Genomic DNA, 20,672 nt, shown 5'->3' with positions numbered 1-20,672 from the left:
ATATTAAAGCAGAATTATTATTTGATACTGTATAATTTTATCCAGAATTTAAGTTACTTTAGAACAGTGGAGCAGCACTTAAGTCAACATACAAAAGTTCTATGCTTAAGTTCTTGAACTATGAACAAAATAATACATTAGCCATAAAAAACATTTCATGGCAACTGAATCAGTGCTTTCCTTTTCTCTTTAAAAATATGGTAGTGTAGAGACCAAATTCATTTTTTGCACCATCCAGAAAAAGGATTAGGTGTGAAAGAAATCTCCTGCTTAATGTGACCTTTGGCTGTACTTTCACTTGTCATAATTACAAGGTAGCTACTCTCAGTGCCAACGCATAAGCTTCATTATATTACCCCTATAACTATAGTAATTCATATTTCAGGAAATGTTTCATACTATGAAAAACTGGAAGCAGAATATACTGACAGCACTTTACCTGCTGTTATCTGTAACAATGTGTAATAGGCCTTACTGAACAATAAGATTTCATGTATGCAGGAAAATATGAGTAACCGTACAAAATTTCATAAAACATGCCACGTAATATTAATATACATTCAGGAACTCTCATGGAGTTTGCAGCTTTAACCAAAGTATTCAAATAAAGAGAAAACAAAAAAAATCAAAATAAAATTCTTCTCCAAATAATGAAAATATTTGGGGGTTTATGTGAGTATTAAGGGTTGCAATATACCTGACCTTTCTAAACATGCGAAAAAATATTTCTGGAAGGTAAAAGAATCTAAAAGAGTTATGCCACTTCTGCATGTTTTACATAACAGTGGTAACTCTTAGAATAAAAATCTTTAGCTATCATCTGAGGCTGTTCATGTAATACTGTGGAGAGAAAAAGCCACTGATACATACTGTACACACGTTTTTATCCATGTATATAAATCAAAGGAAACGGCTTCCTTTAAGGCAAGCATATGAAGATACTAAAGCAAGATACCAATTAAATATTCATACATTCAATATTTCAAAATAAGGAATTTGGATATACACATGCATAATTTAAGTTCTATAGTGAAACCTGTCTACAGAGGCCATTTCTACTGTATTTCAACAGCATCCTAACTTGAAATGTACAATGCAGCCTTTCTATGCTGTGTTAAAACTTTAAAGTATATAGTAATTCATTTCAAGCACTAAACACAGAATAAAGGCCATGTTATGCACACGGCACTTTTCTAAGGGAAGTACTGCTTTGCCCTGTTCATTAAACCCCCTTCAGTGCTATGCCAAAAGGCCCTAATCACAACATTTTCCTATAAGGTAGAGTATGCTTTCCCACAGGGGATCAGGTAGGGTGACCATCTGTCCCATTTTTAAAGGGACAGTCCCATTTTTGGGGACATTTTTATACAGGCACCATTACCCCCCACCCCCATCCCATTTTTTTCCACAGTTGCTATCTGGTAACCCTAGTATCAGGTAGAGTAAAATTAGAGAAGCAATTTACTTATTATATCCAGAAGTTAAATACATAACTTTAGATACAAGGTTGATAGCTTCTCAAATCACAGCAGCCATAAGTCATGCAGACATATTCAGACCTCAGATGTATGTACACAACTCCCAGAAGTTGACACTCATATGAAGCAAGAATTTTAACCCTTAATTTTGGTTTTCCACATTACATCAATCCTTCATTGGGTAAAAACCCAGATTTAAGAGAACTGCCTAAAGAAAACACCATCAAAAGGTGGTCACGATATTCAGTACACTAAGAATGGTTCTTTGTGAATTATATAAAATAGTGGCTAACTGTTATTTACCTATGGGAATACACAAATGCTAAGTTTGGGGAATTTATAAATTCCCCATTCATTTACAAAAATATGCAGTCAAGAATTTTAAACACTTCTTACATACTGGTCCACTTCCTCCTCCTAGTTATGTGTAAATATTAATCTTACATATACATCTATACGTGTCATACGTTTAAAATGGTCTCAGTAGGACTGATTCTCCCCTTGAGAAGAGTTCTTGTGATTTTAATTCCATTTTTTTCTTAACAGAAGTAGTTAAGTTATTTTGCTATCAAGAGGCTTCATCAAAAAAACACCAATTTCTCTCTTTTTTTTTTTTTTTTTTACTAAAAATGCTAGGATCGATTTCAACAACTCTAGGAATGATAATTAATAGCTGTATAAGAAACAATCCTATTTTTACACATTTTTAATCTTTGCTCCTGAAGGTCACTCATTTCATGTTTATATTTCTAGGTATAAGCAGAGTAAAAACTCAAAGGTAAACAGTAATGTTAAGAAAAATAGAACTATACACAATGTGTCTCTATAGGGTAAATTACTTCATATAGAAAACATCTATGGATCTTGCAATGACTATACTTTTCCCTTAGAGCTAATACTTTAATTTTCAAGAACCAAGTAAGAAAAAAAAATCAAAACTAGTCAGTAACAATGCAGCGTCGAAAAGCAATAAACTCAAAATTAAGTTATAAATAATTTAAAGCATGTCATGAAGATGTATTAATAATTCATCAGATAAATAATTTACTAAATAATCAAATAAATAAATAATGAAATACATAAATAAATCAGCAAATAAATAATTCTGCAAAATAACCTAAACAATAAGTCACTAAAACAAATGACAAACCTACAAAACTACAATAATTTTCTAAATTCTGATAGTTTTAAATAAACAAATGTATATAACCTAGATCAATCTTTGTTGGATAGAGAAATATTTTTCACTGCTATTGGTAAATTCCTGATTACACTGTATAAGGATACAATTCAGATTTTACAAGAAGGCAGTTTTTTCCATATAAATTATTAACACAATTCCTACAATTCCTGCTCTGTATTTTACATGCAATCCTTTTATGTAGCTCATTTTTCCCAAATATAAATGGACAGCCTCTTTATAACACTCTTAATTCACATTTTCTTTTCAGTGAAGTACTTACAATACTACTATAGCCTTCTTGGTGGTTCTCTCGCTGTCTTCTCCAAACCTTTAGAAGTTGTGCTGCAGGGGGAAAACAAGTATAATAACCTTAATTATTACAGATGGTATCTCATTCATTAGTGGATGACAACATTTTATTTGAAAGCACAAGAAAAGCTGTTTTATAATTCTACAAAGCAACTTAATGTGAAACAACCATTGCTGTTTGCAGACTACCTAAAGTTTTTAGAAGTCTTTGGTGGAATGAGTTCAAGCAAACTGAGGCCTGTTTCTTGTATTTAAACTGACACGCAATCTGTGCAAACTGGCACTAATTCAAATGTGAAGACAAAACGTGAGAAGGACAAATGCTTGGCTGACATCTAATGCTCTGGATTCTGGAAGCTCATAACCCTTCAAAGAATACAAGAAGACCACTTAATTTCCACTATCTAAGTTCATTCACAATGTAATTTTTAGAACACTGCACTCCAAATCCAACAGAGACACCAATAAGGGTCAAGAAACTACTGCCCTCATAAACCAGCCTTTATTCTGCATTTATTTTAATACACTATATTGACACACATTGTAGTTTGCTTCAAAAAGTGGTATTCTGTGACTAGTCTTTTAAAGGAACATGCCAGAAACGTTAAGCATGCATTGATTTTACCTGTACTCTCCAAACTGAGACTTATGAGCCCCCTTTCATAACACACCTTATAAGCAATGTCACCTAGAAGTATTTTTGGACTCTGTACAAGTCTGTGAAATTGCATGAAGATGTTATGTACAAAAATTACAGTATGTCACTAAACAAATGTCACATACTCATGAATTTTGCTATTCAAGCCAAAGGAAACGGGTAGGCAGAATTGTTTTCCTCTACAGATAAGATTTTAAACTGCATTGGTTTGTATGTATTTCTGCATTCAAAGGACAAATGAAAATTCATCCCTAAAAGAACTTAGACACGTTATATTTAACAAGTCTCAAATTCTCTTTAGGGATTATAATAAGGAAACACTTGCTTAATCATAAATTTTATATTTATCTTGGCTAAACACCCTCCTTTGGATAGACTGCCATGTTTTGTCAAGAAAAATCAACACAGTGGAAACAAAGTACTTGTTCTGTTGTGTGGTCATTCAAAAGAGTATGTAGAAGTAATGTAAATGTGCACTAGTGCTGCTGATAATTTCACGCTCTCATACTCTCGTTTCAATTTGCTTTAAAAAGGACTATTCCTCCTGGCTAAATATAGTCATCCTGAAAAAGCACACCTCTCCTTTGAGCTAACACTACAAACCCTAAAACACAGCAGTGCAGAGGCTTCTATTTTAAGGAATCTGAAATGCACCTGTCTCAGGATATAATCTTCTAAATTGGGGATAAATGAGCTGTACCTAAAGAAGATATTTTCTCCTGGCACTGAGACTGCATTATTTGAATAAGAAACAAACTTACTTTCTTTAGTAATGTTCCTCTCCTTCAAAACTACACAGCATGAATTCTTCATAGATGAAAGGATTTAGAGTTTCCTGGGTTACACAATGAACCAGGCTTGATCCTGGGCCTCTAGAATTAGAGTTTCTACACTGTACCACTAAGCTACAGGACTTCATTTACTATTTGTAAGTTTGTGTCGCAATGTGATATTCACTAATGAATTACAGTAGAGTTAAGAACAATTATACTCACCAGTATGTTTTATAAAAGTAATGGGTCAAGGTAAGTGGCTAGGTTTTTAACTGTGCTTTGTTCTTAATTAATGCTTAATTTGGACCATAAGGGCCCCAGGATTTACCTACTTATCTTTCTTCCTGTTTTTGCAAGGTAGAGGCTCACTTCCTCTGCTCAGATACATTTGTACATCATTACGTTGGGGGCACCTAAACTAGCAGAGATTGCAGCTATTTTAAAGACCAGCAGCTCTAAGAGGGCCAGAGAAGGATCAAGGAGGATAATAGATTCTGTCATCTTCAAAAGGACCCGGACAGCATTAGGAAAATCTAGGAAGAAACATCCTACACTCCCATACGCACAGCATATGGTAGAAAGACTGTAGGGAGGATTGGCAAGGAGCACCCCTACCAGCCCTTTCAGGAATCCTTGGGACAGGCTGGGGAGCAAAAAAATAAAGATTTTCCCAGAAACAGGAAGTAGCTTGAAGGTTAACTTATCACCCCATCAAGAATCTGGAAAACCTAAAGATAGAATAGCTAGTTTGGGAGGCAGGTTGAGACGCACCTATGTGCACACCCCACAAAATCTGGGCACAACCTGGGATACGGGGATGGAGAGAAACACCTCTTTCTCTTACCAAAAGTGATGTGAGTTGGCAGGTTGGTAGGAGGCAAAGGGGCAAGGGAAGCAATGCAGAAAACTTCATAAGAATAGCCAAAAGTATAAGGGGTTCAAGAATGAATAAGATAAGTTTATGGAGGATAGTTTCATCAATGGCTATTAGCCAACATGATCAGGGACGTAACCCCATCCCCTGGGTATCCCTAAACCTCTGACTGCCAGAAGCTGGGACTGGATGACAGGGAATGGATCACTCTATAAATTTCCCTGTTGTGTTCACTTCCTCTGAAACATCTGGCACCAGCCACTGTCAGAAAACAGGATACTGGCTAGATGGGCCTTTGGACTGGTCCAAGTAAAAGGCCAGTGCCCTATGCACATCTAGCGTGTGTAGGCGGTGTTCCTCGTTCCAGGAATGGGGCTTAGGCCAAAGTACCGGTAGGAAGATGTCCTGATCCATCTGGAAGGCGGAGACCATCTTCGGGAGAAAAGCAGGGTGTGGGAGAAGCTGGACCTTATCCTTGTGGAAGAACGTATACTGGGGTTCTGAGGTCAAGGCCCTAAGCTCCGAGACACGACGAGCTGATGTGATAGCAACAAGGAATGCTACCTTCCATGACAAGTGGAACCAGGAACACGTGGCCAAGGGTTCTAAGGGAGGACCCGTGAGGCGGAATAACACTAGGTTTAGATCCCATTGTGGGACAGGGCATATGGAAATGAACGATACAGGCCCTTTAAAAAGCAGGAGATCATATGGTGGGAAAAGACCGAGCGGACCTGTACCGGGGGATGGAAGGCCGATATGGCTGCCAAATGCACCCTGACAGAGGCAGGCGCTAGCCCTTGGGTCCTAAGGGACAAGAGATAATCAAGAATGAGTTGAAGCGATGCGGACGTTCCCTGCTCTCCCACCTACCTAGAAAACCTGGACCATTTGGCTAGGTACGTCCGTCGTTTGGATGGCTTTCTGCTTTCCAACAGAACTCTGACATTCTCCGAACACCTCCCCTCCTCCTCATTTAACCACGGAGTAACCATGCTGTCAGGTGAAGCGCGGCCAGGTTGGGGTGGAGGAGGCATCCTCCTTCCTGGGACAGGAGATCCGGGCGAAGCGGCAGCCTCCACGAGGGAGCCACTAGGAGTTGCAGGAGGGTCCCGTACCAGCGTTGACAGGCCCAATCCGGGGCTATAAGGATGACCGCGTCCTGTCTGCTTTTACTTTTTGCAGGACTTTGCCTATCAGGGGGAAAGGTGGGAAGGCACAGAAGAGTTGGCCCAACCACCAAAGGAGGAAGGTGTCCGAGATCATCCCCCTTCCCGCCCCTCCCCTGGAGCGGAACTGGGGACAGCGTCGGTTCTGGGCGGTTGCAAAGAGGTCGACCCGGGGAACTCCCCACTCTTGGAAGAGCTGTAGGGCGACCTCCCAGTGGAGTGACCACTTGTACTGGTGGGAAAAAACCCTGCTGAGGTGATTGGCCCGCACATTGCGGGCGCCGGGTAGGTGGAAGGCTCGCAGGGAGATATCGTGGGCTATACAGAACTCCTATAGGCTCAGGGCTTCCAGGCATAGGACCGAGGAGTGTGTTCCTCCTGGTCTGTTGATGTAATACATCGCAGCCGTATTGTCCGTGGGGACTCTGACCACCTTCTGGTGAAGGCGTCCGCTGAAGGCCACACAGGCCAGCCATATCGCCCTGAGCTCCTTGACATTTATGTGTAGGGATAATTCTGAGGCCGACCATCCCCCTTGGGTTTGAACATTCCCTATATGGGCTTCCCAGCCCAGGTCCGAGGCATCCAACACCAGGTCTAGTGAGGGGGAGATTTCTTGGAAGGGGACCCCTTGCAGCATGTTGCACGGGAGGGACCATCATTGTAGGGCAGCAACTACCTGGGACGGTATCGTGACAACCTTGTCCAGCCCGTCCTGAGCCTGGGAATACTGGGAGGCCAGCCAGAGCTGGAGGGGCCTCATTCTGAGCCTGGCATGGCGAACCACAGATGTGCATGCCACCATGTGACCGAGGATCTGAAGGCACACCCTCGCCGTCGTCACTGGGAAGGCCGTGACTGAAGCGATGAAACCTTTTAGGGTCTCGAACCTGTCCTGGGGAAGAGAGGCTGTGGCCTCTAATGAGTCCAGTAGAGCCCCTATGAACTGTATGCATTGAACCGGGACTAATGTAGACTAGGCCTCGTTTACCACTTGGTCGAGATCTGCGCATGTGGACAGAAGTCGTCCCACCTGGGCCTGTACCCAGGACCGAGAATTGCCCTTGAGAAGCCAGTTGTCCAGGTAAGGGAAAATTTGTACCCCTTTCCTCCGGAGATAGACTGCTACCACCGCCATGCATTTGGTGAAAACTCTGGGGGCCATGGAAAGGCCAAACGGGAGGATCGTGAACTGGTAATGGCCCCCCTCCAACCAGGAATTGGAGGAAACGCCTGTGTCCCTCAAAAATATGGATATGGAAGTATGCATCCTGGAGATCCAGGGCTGCAAACCAATCCCCCGGGTCCAGGGAGGGAATGACAGAGGCCAGGGATACCATAGGGAACCTGTAGCAGACCATAAAATAGTTGAGATCCCGGAGGTCTAAGATGGGCCTGAGCCTCCCTTTTGCCTTCGGGATCAGGAAATACCAGAAATAGACACCCTTGTTCCGAAATTCTACCGGCACCCTTTCCACCGCCCCCAGGTGGAAGCGGTGCACCACCTCTTGCCCTAGGAGGCGGGCATGCTGCAGGTCCCCGAGGCTCACCCAGCGCGGTGGGTGAGGGGATGGGGGTCAAGTGAACTGCAAGGTGTAGCCTTTGGAAATAGTGTTGAGGACCCACTGGTCCGATGTTATCCGGGACCACACCATTCGGAAGGCAAATAAACGGTTGCAGAACACAAACTTTATTAACTGGGGAGTCTCCCTGGCAACAAGCCCGGTGCCGCCCCCCCACAAAGGGTCAAAATGCCTCTTTCCCTGCCTTTTGCCCTTCGAGAGGCCAGGCCATGGAGCCGAACGGGACTGACGCTAGGACCTGCATCTCTCTTCCCTCGGTCTCTTGCGCGGGAGCTCATATCTGCCCCTAGCAGGGGGAGCCGAAGCTTGCGGCCTAGGTTTGTCCTTCGCCAGAGGGATGTACAGGCCCAAGGTTTGCAGGGTTGTACGGGAGTCTTTCATCCTATGCAGGCGGACATCAGTTTGGTCTGCAAACGCTTTCCCGTCGAAGGGAAGGTCCTGCATGAAGGACTGGGACTCTGCAGACAGTCCGGACAGGAGAAGCCACGACGCCCTGCGCATGGATATGGCGGAGGCCATCGAACAGGCTGCTGTGTCGTCCGCATCTGATGCCACCTGAAGGGCTGCTTTCGCCACTGATGCTCCTTCCTCTACCAGAGCCCTGAACTCCTTTTTGTCTCGCTCCGGGAGGAGAGGCTTGAACTTTGGTAGGGAACACTATAAATTGAAGTCATATAGACTTAGAAGGGCTTGGTGATTGGCTACCCTGAGCTGGAAACTCGCCGAAGAATAAACCTTCCTGCCAAACATGTCCAGTCTCCTGGCATCTTTGTCCTTAGGGATGGGCACGGGCTGACCGTGACGTTCCCGGTGGTTAACTAACTCTACCACCAGGGAGTTAGGTGCCGGGTGGGAGTACAAGTATTCGTGGCCCTTAGCCAGCACAAAGTATTTCCTCTCTGCTTTCTTGGAGATGGGGGCCAAGGAAGCTGGGGTTTGCCACAGGGTAGTCAAGATATTGGCTACCCCCTGGTGGAGAGGTAGGGCCACACATCCCCGGTGCCGAGGATGACAGTACATTAAAGAGAGAGTCAGACGGCTCCTCCATCTCCTCAGCCTGGAGCTGGAGATTGGACACCACCCGCTTGAGGAGCTCTTGGTGATCCCTGAAGTCCTCTTGTGGGACAGGCGGCGGTGCCGCTACGGTATCCTCTGGTGCCGGCAAGGAGCCTAGGGCGGATGGTACCAGTGGGTCAATCCCTCGGTCAGAGTCCGGGCGCGGTGCCGTTGGCTTGGGACCTGTTGATTTCTCCCTCTATCGTGGAGGGGAGGCCGAAGGAGCCTGAGACGCTCCGGCCACCAAGCAGGGTCTCGCCTGGGTGGGGATCTGTGGCCACGGAGACCATTGACACCACTGCCCTTGCCACAGTGTTCCGTGCCACTGACCAACTTGGGTGCTGGGCGGTGCAGTTTGCTCTCACAGAGGCGCACAACTTGGAGACGGGTGGCTGGGTGCCGATGCGGAGGTCGACAATGATCGCACGGTACCGTGGAAGCAACGGTGCCGTCCATGTGACTGGGACCTGGAGGACAAAGATCGGTATCCGTCCGAGGTGCTGCTCCTGTACTAGCCCCGGTGGCCGGAGCGACGACGCTTCGGTGACGGTGAATCGCGAGATGAGTCCTGTGCGCGATGTTTGGTAGAGTGGGAGCTCGAGTCAGAGCGTCTACGTTGGTGGCGATGGGATCGGCTTCGGTAGTTTCGACGTGAGGAGGAGCGTCGGCGTCACTTATCCTAGTGCCTGTGTCCCCAGTCGTGGGGCGTAGAGGAGCCCCGAGGCTCCCTCACAGACGGTAATCGGGTCAGCCTAAGCGGGATAGAGAGCTGGCGTGAGCTGCAGGAAGACCACATCGAGCAAGGCGGCGAACTGTCCTCTGAGCAGGGACTGTGCTGCGTCAGGGAGGGTTGTTGTGACCCCAGTGGCGGCTTCCCTCAAGACTGGAGGCCCGTCTCAGGCGGCACCCCAGGTACAGGGAGAGTTAAAATGTCATGCGCGGCCTGTGTCGCCTCCAGCGTCGATGGCATCCTCACTGCAGGGGAGGCACGTGCGGACAGGACCGGGCTGCTCCGCTCAATGTGAGTCGGAGGCCTGGGTCCCGAGGGGGATCGCGGGCTGCCCAGCTTGGGTCCAGCCTCACCCCTATCTTTCGGTGCCGCTGAGTCTTCCCTTGCTTCTTTGAAGGGGAGCAGTGCCAGTTAGTGGAGGGGACTTCCCTCTGTACCAAAGACGCGATGCTAGGCGCCGAATCCGTTCGGCGTGTCGGTGCCAGCGTTGATTCCATTAGGAGAGTGCGAAGTCTAATGTCCCCTCCCTCTTAGTCCACAGTTTGAAAGATCTACAGATCCTACAGCGCTCACTTACGTGGGTCTCGCCCAAGCAGCGGAGACACTGCGTGTGCGGATCACTTCTTGGCATAGAATTGCGACAGGAGTCGCATGACTTGAAGCCTGGGGCAGAGGGCATGCCCCGAGCCCAGAAGACTAACTGGAGAAACTATTTAACTATTGAAGAACTGTACTACTAAGGCTAACTAGAGAAGCTGCAGCAAGGCTGGAGCACGAAGTTCCGACTACCTTCACTGGCAGCAAGAAGGAACTGAGGGTGGGGGGAGTGCGCAGCTCCCCTTATAGCGCGATATAGAGGCACCACTGCAGGGGTCCCCCCCCCGTACGGGTACTGCTAAGGTAAAAACTTCTGGCACCAGTGCACGTGGCAAGCACGCACACTTACTATGGAATACACATGAGCAATCACTCGAAGAATAAAAACTGTGTGTGTGTACGTATACTAACCAACTACTCATCAGAGGGAAAATCGGGGACTAGAAATGACTTTAGACAAGTGATGTCCAGTGTATTTATTATGGATTTGATAAAAGTAGTAGAAAGCAAATTGGTGAAGCTTGCTAATGACAATTTATAAGTTAAAGAACCAAGAATGTGAAGAATTCCAGACCCAATTGAATAAAAAACAGAGGGATTGAGGAGAGGAAAGACAGATCAAATTTAATTTGGGAAATCTACAAATAATGCAGGTAGCAAAAATTTATGATGGTAGGTTTTTAACTTGCATTATTTTCTCACAGAAGACACCCAAGAATCATTACAGAAGCATACAAATGTAGGACTGGAATGGACCTCAAAAGGCTATCTACCCCCATCTCCCTGTGCTAAAACAGGATTACAAATATCTACCATCTTGCATAGGTGTTTGTCTAACCTTTTCTTAACCTCCAGCAATGGGGATTGCACAACTTTCCTAGATAGCCTGTTCCAGTGCTTAACTATCCTTATAGTTACAAAGTTTCCAACACCATCTCCCTTATGGCAAACTAAACCATTACTTTTTGTCTCACCCTAAGCGGCCATGGAAAACAATTAATCACCATCCTCTTTAAAATTGTTTACATATTTGAAGATTTGTGCTCCCTTAGCCATCTCTTCTCTAGACTTTTTCCACAGGTCATTTTTTCTAAACCTTGTATTTTTGTTGCTCTCCTCCTCAATTTCTCCAATTTGTTCAAATCTTTCTTAAAGTATGGTGCCCATAATACTCCAACTGCCAACAAGTAGAGTGGAACGCTTACCATTTGCGTCCTATTAACACATCCCAGAATGGCATTTGCCTTTTTCGCACCACCACCACACTGTTGGCTCATATTCAGTCTGTGATCCATTATAACCTGGGATCCTTTTTTTCAGTACTGCTACCTAACCACTTATTCTCCATTTTGTATGTGTGTGTTTGATTTTCCCTAAGTGCATTACTTTGCATTTGTCTTTATAGATTATGAATAGTTTAATAGTAGTAAGGCATCATCCAGAGCACTATGGTCGCTTTTGGTCACTGATGCTCAAGGAAAAAAAAATAGAGAGAGAACAAACAAACAAAAAAAGAGTTTAAAGTCTGCAAGTGGATGCAAGTTATTTAGTCTCAAAATGGTTTTAAAATTACATTTTTCATACATCTCAGTTAAAATTGCCCTGATACAGGGAACAATCAGATACTCTCACAGTTTTGTCATATAAAGGGAACAAATATAAAAACAGATAATTTACCTGAAGCAGTCAATTCTACAAGTATGTGGTCTTTATTTTTAATTATTAAATTTGTTAACTATTATTTCAAAAACATTAATTGTAATAGTTTTATGAGCATTTTATATATCTACTGTATCTATATATATTTTTCACTAGCACAAGGAAGCAAAATCTTGTGTTTTGAGATAGGCTCTGTGAGAGACAGAAATGAATTTCCTTTCCCTTTCTTCTATACACAAACTAGAACAACCTGGAGGTGGGTGTTGTGTGTCTGTGGTGCATAGGCCAAGTACATTCAGTTGTGAATAGCAGCTTGGTGGTTTGAGCCCTCCAAAGGATGTGGCAGATACTCTGATACTAAAATAAAGAGTACAGTATCAGAACCTAAATAGAACATGATTGTAGTAGCTGGAGATTATGGGAGGTGGTCAAAAGTTAAATGTTCTTCAAAAGTAACTAGAGGGAAAAAGTCAGGCTTCACAGGAATTCAGAGTAATAGCTGATTAGCGTCTTAATGTATGAGTGAACATTAAGAAAACTGTTGCTGGGGGAGAAGAAAAAAAGTTAGTCCCTCTAAAACAGGGGTGGGCAAACTTTTTGGACCGAGGGCCACATCTGGGTATAGAAATTGTATAGCAGGCCATGAATGCTCATGAAATTGGGGGTTGGGGTGAAGGAGGGGGTAAAGGCTCCGGCTGGGGGTAAGGTCTCTGGCGTGGGGCCAGAAATGAGTTCAGGGTGTGGGACGGGGCTCCGGGCTGGGGCAGGGGGTTGGGGTGCAGGGGTAAGGGCTCCAGCTGGGGATGCAGGCTCTGGGGTGGGGATGAGGGGTTGGGGGTACAGGAGAGTGCTCTGGGCTGGGACTGAGGGGTTCAGAGGGCAGGAAGGGGATCAGGGCTCCCCCTTGTCCGCAGGAACTGGCCCATGGGAGCTACGGGGGTGGTGCTTGGGGGAGGGCAGCGTGCAGAGCCTCCTGGCTGCCCCTACACATAGGAAGGGGGGGAGGGGAACATGTTGCTGCTTCCGGGAGCCACAGCGCATGTGGAGCAGGTCAAGCCCCCAACCCCACTCCCCGGTGAGAGCTCAAGGGCCAGATTAAAATGTCTGAAGGGCCGGATACGGACCCCGGGCCATAGTTTGCCCACCGCTGCTCTAAAAGTTAAGTAAAGCTGAAACCATTACTAAACAAGGATACATTCAGACTGCTTTATCACCTCTAAAAACAGCAACATTTTTCACTTCATTTCTAAATCTTATCCATCATTGTAAAATACACTAAGTGTCCCCACATTTACTAACATTAAATATGAAAATATAGCAACAGTTTAACTGTATCAAATTCTGTTCCTCTATGGAACAGGAGTTTCCCAGAACAATGCATAGCCCTATGTCACCAGAATAGCTAATGTAAACCTGTAAATACCAGAAAACTGCTGCCTTTTTCACCATTAGTAGGAATGAATGCAGGGCAGAGGAGGGACATACTGCATCTGTGAAGCGGAACAGTTATTTGAACACTTAAGTTCTACATTTTAAGACATCAGAAACCATTAAATACATGGAAATTACTTCAACCTGTACCCTGTCCCTTTAAAATTCTTGGCACTTAAAGTGACATAAAATCCACATGTGGAATGCTGAGTTATGTTACTGTTTCACTAACTGCAGCAGTTCCCTTTCAAAGTTTCTCTCCGTGACTTTTTGCATGTTGCTGAATAAATAACGCTGGAACTAGCTTACTTTTCTTGGAGGCATTATAAGATTATTTTCTTAGTCTCCTCCTCTTTGATTTAGTATACCTTTTAAGATAATCTATCAATGTTTTGGCTATCTCATTCATCATCCATTATTATGTGTCATAAATTAGAGGAATGGAACAAAGCACTGGACTAATACACTTTTTCCATATTCATCAAAACAGCCACCCTCATTGGCACACAGTGAACAAGTTGGTTTCATCCACTACAATGGGAGAACTACATCAACACAAACCACTTGTATGGATGGTCTGAATTTCAAAATTTGACACCATCAAATCTGGGGCCTCTTATGGTAGCAAGGAGCAAAGATGAGTGCCCCAACATTCAATATAAAGGAGGGAAACATTTTTGTCTGCAAAAGATGAAAATGCTCATGTAGGGTTTAGCAATTCCTTCTAGTTAATCAACTGCACTGGAGCTCTGATTAAGTGGAGCCTTGCATAAAGAAATAAATGGCTAAAACAAAATGCTGTGCCCCACAAAACTGAAAGAGACATCAGTCACATAGCAATACATTTCTTTATTCTAGCCATTATAAATGGGAAACAGAAAAATTATTTAAGTATGAGAAAGAAAAATAAGAGGAAAAACCTGTATTCTTGAGGAAGAATATTATCATCTGTGTCTAACTTACTGGTGGCATCAAGAAGTTTCTCTTACAAATTAGGGTCTCTCTTAAAACAAACTCAGGGAACATGCCTACACTTAAACTCTGTCACATGCAACTGACCCGTTAAAGAAGTACTGCAAAAGATCAAGTATTATATCAGATTTTTTTCAAATATTTTCTATTTATGAATCCGTTAATAAATTGATAATTCTCGTCTTTTGCTTTTTTGGATGTGCTGATGCCCTCAACCCAACAGGACAGAAATATATGAATACCCCTTTCATCATTCCATTCCCCTCCCTGGGCAGTGAGTTTTGTCCTCCAGAATATCATTTATTTCCAAGAAGTGCATGAACATCAAAACCTAGTTGGAGAAATTTGAATGCTAACATACATGAGAAGTTTCTCTCTCTAACATAAAAACTAGGGAATGAAATGCAAAATAACATAAAAACCAATGTTACATTAAGATTATATATTCTTAAATAGAATAAATCATGAAATGCAGAAAGGTAATGGAGGCTGGCAAACTACTGAGTTTTCAGATTATGAGACAGTCTATAAAAACTCATTTCTACTTTTTTTTTATTAAAGACACTGTTTGAGGTTTTTAAACTAATAAAAAAAAGTGGCTCTGAACTCAGTGTGTGAAGACAAACTACTAGAAGCTTTATTCTTATAAAAGGGAATCTCAGCCGTCCTGGCTGAAAATGCTGAGAAAAGGACTTGTAAGAGATGAGAAAAGGACTTCCCTGTAAGAAACGGGAGTATCTTGTGAATTAAGTTTAAGCACTTAAAATTTAAAAAAAAGGGTTATGATTGTTTTATGTGTAATCCTTTGTTTCCAATAGTCCCACATCTTGAATACTGCATACAGTTCTGGTCACCCCACCTCAAAAAAGATATATATAAAAATTGGAAAAGGTACAGAAAATGGCAACAAAAACCATTAAGGGTATGGAATAGATTCCGTAAAAGGAGAGATTAAGACTAGCACTTTTCAGTTTAGAAAAGAGATGACTAAGGGCTTGTCTACACTACCATTTAAGTCGATGTAAATTACATCACTCTGGGTGTGGAAAAAAAACCCTTGAGCAACGTAACTTACATGGACTTAAAGTCTGCACTGCGCTATGTCAGCAGGAGACACTCTCCCGATTTAGCGTGATAGTGAAGACAAGCCCTAAGAGGGGATATGATAGAGGTCTATAAAATCATGACTGGTGTGGAGAAAGTGAATAAGCAAGTGTTATTTACTCCTTCCCATAACACAAGAACCAGGGGTCACCCAGTGAAATTAACAGGCAGGTTTGATGACGACGACAAAGAAATACTTCTTCACCGAATGCACAGTCAACCTGGGGAATTTGTTGTCAGGGGATGTTGTGAAGAACAAAACTAACAGAGTTCAAAAAAGAACTACTGTAGATAAGTTCATGAAGGATAGCTCCATCAATGGCTATTAGCCAAGATGGTCAGGGATGCAACCCCATGTTCTGGGTGTCCCTGGCCTCTGATTCCCAGAATCTGGGAGTGGAAAACGGGATGGATCACTTGATGATTTCCCTGTTCTGTTCATTCCCTCTGAAGCGTGTGGCATTGGCCACTATGGGAAGACAGGATACTAGGCTAAATGGACCATTGATCTGACCCAGTGTGATCGGTTTTTGTTCTTTCTTACAGTCGTTTGAATCTCTGTTCTTTGATGATAAACATTCTTGTTTTCACTGCAAACAAATCTAAGTGCTGTGTGTTAAGCAGAGTGGTGATCCTGAGTTAAATCTTGTAAGTTGGTGTATACTATTCCTTCAGAAATAGGGAATCTGAGAGTTCTGTGAACATTCAGTAGAAGAGAAGTTGAGGACTCCAGAGCAATGGTTGGAAGATTTGGGAGTGTGTATGTGCCTACCACTAACCCGTAAAATAGGGCTTAAGTTGCCAGAGGCTGGTGGAGTCAGAGAGTTGTTCAATAGCAGGCACAGACAGTAGCAAGGTGCCACTCAACCCTGGGTACTCCTGGAAGCATCACAACTGTATGCACTGAGAACTAATTAAAGTTGCTATGAGAACATTTGCAGTCTGTGTTTAAATAGAATACATAACCTTTGTGTTCCTTTAATGTTTTTTTGCATATGTGTGTGATTATGAATATGCTTTTTGCCATTTTAGGCTACATCTCATTCTGTCAACCCTCTAATATTTACATGCCTTTAAATAAAGCAAAATCTCCCATTAAGAGAAATTAATATTTTACATAAAATAATGGTAGTGCATCAGGCTATTTTCTGTCCACTATGTAACATGGAGTTTGAGCAGAGTCCAATTCATTCATTAATAGGATCAGATACTGAAGAATGAAGTTCTTATAGTGGGAAAAAAACAAAAAGCATTAATGAAAATAAATTGTGTGAGACAGCTTTAAATTGGGTAAAATGTTTCAGATTACTAATTGTGTTTCTATAAACTGCACTAGCAACAAATATCTGTTACCTAAACTTATGCCACCAAGGAGAAAAAGGTTGGAGACAACTGGAACCAGAAACAGAGTATTTTACCCCTGTTCAACAAAACACCCAGTTTCTCTGTGCCAACTCCAAATCACAACTCCTATTCACATAGTCCAATGGACACTCAAAATGGCCTGAATAGCAGCATTGTTACAGGGATTAATTGCTGACTGTTGACAGATCACACCTGTAACACTGCTTTTTTAAAGTAATTATCGTTAACTATGTTCAGCATGATTCATTGGCTGATTTCAGTTTCAACTGAAAACAGAAATCTATACACAAAGTTGCATTTTCCCCTTTGATTTAATACATTATCTTTAAGATTACTAATAAATATTTGGAGAGCTCCAATTTATGCTTTGTAATTTCTTCAAGCTTTTGACCCCTTACTTATTAACATTTATCAATGGAATGGAAAATCAGAGAAACAAAGAATTGTTACATATAATACTAAGCATCCATGATAGTATGTGTTAAAATCAGGATGGATAAAAATCAATGATTTTTTTTTAAATTAAAAAAAAACAGATTTTTTGATAAAATACTTCTCAGGTAAAACTATCTAAAGATAGTTTTAATTAAGACATATCTTTGAGCTATAATGTCTCATCATGGAATAGGGATTATAAATTCTAATTCTATAGTATGAGACAATATATTCATGTAATGTTTAAGAGAAAAGTTTTGTAAATGAGTTCCAATAGTTCATGGATTATGGACCCAATCCTATGGGGTTTCAGGGGCTTCTGTATAGATTATTTAGGTTAATTTTTTTTATCTACCCAATGGGACTCAGTGCTCAGTCTAGAAGATAACATCAGAGATGCTTCATTTTGCAGTTCTCAAACTGTGGAGTTGTGTCTCCAGAGATAACATGCTTGTTAACAACAAAAATGTTTTAAAATAAATATATAGAGGTAAGAAATAACAGACCTCAATCCTATTGTCCCTCTGCAAATTTGTGTATACAGAGGCAATCCCTTATCTCTCTATAAAAGTGCAAAGTTTCAAAAAGTGCAATGAATAGAAGATTGTTGGGGGCGGAATAGATCTGGACAAGGAGAAGTAGTCTGGAGATAAATGTGAGAAAGGAAGGGCAGGCAGTAGAAACAAAAGTGAAACTGTTTGAGCAGCATATTCCAGTAGTCTTAGGTCTCTCTGAGTGTAGCCTTCATTGATTTGAGATCTACCATACCATTCTCTGACTAGAAACGAAAACCTATAATGGCAGCAGGCTGTAAAAGAGACCCAGTTTGGGAATATTTTAATTAAGTTCCTCTACCTGTGGGTAAGACAGGCATGCATGCAAAATGCAAACACTGCAACAAAGAAATGCAAGGCCTGATTGCCCGAATGAAACAACACCATGAGAAGTGTTCCCTCTCAGGAGGAAGCTGCCTTGAAGATGATGAAAGGAACATGTCTGAACATGCAGGATCTTCAGGTTGGTAAACATTTTTAATTCATACTTCTTTCATGAGGACTGCCTGTCTTCCTTCTGGACTATTCTTGAATTCTCATGTTTGAGCAAAAAATATAGTTGTTACTCTATGGTACTATCATTTTAGATGCAATTGTGATAAAAAAAATAAATAGCTGAAATAGGCAGAGCTTGCTTTTACAATTTCATCTTTAAAGTAGTACTGAGTGTCAGTGAATGCAATGAGTAATACTAAATGAGCAGTATGGTAATAATAATTAAGTAACTGCACTGACTTATTTTGTTTAGGAGAATCCATCCTCAACATACAGGTTTCCGAAGACTATCCACCTTCAAGATTACCATCATTTCCTATAGTTTCAGAGTTATCTGTCAATGATAGTGTTTCAGGCACATCATGAAAGTCACATAGCCACAATATATCCACTATAGCAAAAAGAAAAAAAAATCCATCATCCAGAAACAACCACAGATAAGTTTGTGATAAGAACCAGCAGATTACAAAAAGAGGTAATTGATGAAAAAACTGCCCGGTTTGTTTATGCAACAAACTCTCCTTTCCGTATGATTGAGAACCTACACTTCATTAACATGGTTCAGTCATTAAGACCAGGATACAGTCCACCCAACAGCGCAGATGTTGCAGGCAAATTGCTGGATAAAGTGTATGAAAGAGAAATTGAGCAGTGTTCAAAAGGTCTAGAGGGTGAAATTGTTAACCTGAGTTTTGATAGGTGGAGCAATGTCTACAATGATCCTGTTGTAGGTGCTTGTGACAACAGAAGAAGGGAATGTCTTCCTTACGGAAACAATTGATACATCAGGAAATGCACACACAGCAGAATACTTACAAGTAGCAGCAGTAAAAGCTATAACAAATTGTGAAAAAAATTCTAATGTCTAGTATGCAGCTTGGTCACAGACAATGCTGCAAATATATCCAAGATGAGAAGAAATTTAGAAGTGAAGAGAGTCCCAAGCTAGTAACATACGGTTGCAGTGCTCATTTGATGCACCTTGTAGCCAAAGACTTCAGTGTTCCAGAAATAAAGGCTAATGTTGTTGAAATTGAAAAATAATTCCACAACAACCACTTTGCAGCAGCTGCTCTGAAAAAAGTGGGAGGAACCAAGCTAACTCTCCCACAAGGCCTGCGATGGAACTCAGTAGTGGATTGTTTTGAGCACTGTATCAAGAACTGGCCTAATCTGATGACAGTTTGTGAACAAAATTGTGAAAAAAATAGATGGTACTGTCATAGCCAAAGTTCTCAACATTGGGCTTAAGAGAAATGTTGAACAGATGCTGACTACCCTGAAGCCTATTTCGGTAGCCTTGAACAAAATGCAGGGAAATAGCTGTTTTATTGCTGATGCTGTTGAAATTTGGAACAAACTCAGTAAGATCTTAGAAAGAGAAATATGCAGTGACAGAATTAAATTACAAGCATAAAAAACACAAATGGGACAAGCACTATCTCCAGCTCAATTTCTTGCAAATATTCTCAATACTCAGTACCAGGGTCAAACCTTAACTGCTGAAGAAGAGGAGTTGGCTATGACATGGACATTCAGCAATCATCCCTCCATAATTCAAACTATAATAAACTTCAGAGCTAAGGGTGAACCATTCAAGAAATAGATGTTTGCTGATGATGATTTAAAGTAAATCACACCAGTGAACTGGTGGAAGTCACTTAAGCACTTGGATTCAGAGACTGTTGAAGTGATAATCTCACTTTTAACAGCAATAGCTTCTTCTGCTGGTGTAGAAAGAATATTTTCTTCCTTTTGACTAATTTATTCAAAATTGAGAAATTGTTTGGGACCTGAAAAAGTAGGAAAGCCTGTTTTTCTTTTCCAGATTATGAACAACAGAAAAATGAAGGTGAAGATGACTGAGTTAGCTGCAGAAGCCAATATTTTAAGTTTCTCATGTTGACCTGGCAATTTAATATTTCATTTAACTATTTTAGTTAAAAACAATTTTAACAAAAACAAAGCTGATTTTAAAAAACTTGAATGTTTAGCTAAATTCAAAAATTAATATGCTTGTTTTGTTAAAATATTATATGTTTGCTGTTGAAGAAAAAATCCAGAATACATAATGTTGTTGTTTTAGTTAAATAAAACAATTTAAATGTCTGTCTGGTGATGTTCTCCTAATACAGGATGGCAAGAAAATCCTCCAAATATTAATGATTAACCTGTTGAACTGGAGGTAGTTCACCTCCCAATGACTTCATAAATATCCGCTTCAATTACCTTTGGTAAATGAAATAA

At 41.8% G+C, this 20,672-nt stretch overlaps 1 protein-coding gene across 8 annotated transcripts in view; it reads right to left on the bottom strand.

The window, feature by feature from the left end:
- The window catches only part of TBC1D5 (TBC1 domain family member 5), a 503,676-nt gene that overhangs the window by 456,943 nt on the left and 26,061 nt on the right, over positions 1–20,672 (bottom strand). For 7 of the 8 annotated variants that reach the window (XM_045005374.1, XM_045005379.1, XM_045005375.1 and 4 more), the window contains exon 2: positions 2,942–3,003. The exons of the other annotated variant lie outside the window; for it this stretch is intronic. The gene's annotated coding sequence lies outside the window, so the exon portion shown is untranslated. The remainder of the gene's footprint in view (positions 1–2,941; positions 3,004–20,672) is intronic. 8 annotated transcript variants of the gene reach the window in all.

Source organism: Mauremys mutica, chromosome 2, assembly GCF_020497125.1.
Source record: "Mauremys mutica isolate MM-2020 ecotype Southern chromosome 2, ASM2049712v1, whole genome shotgun sequence".
NCBI classification, from domain to species: Eukaryota; Metazoa; Chordata; order Testudines; family Geoemydidae; genus Mauremys; species Mauremys mutica.
Note: the sequence above shows the minus strand (reverse complement) of the source record. Positions and strands in the feature narration are given on the sequence as shown.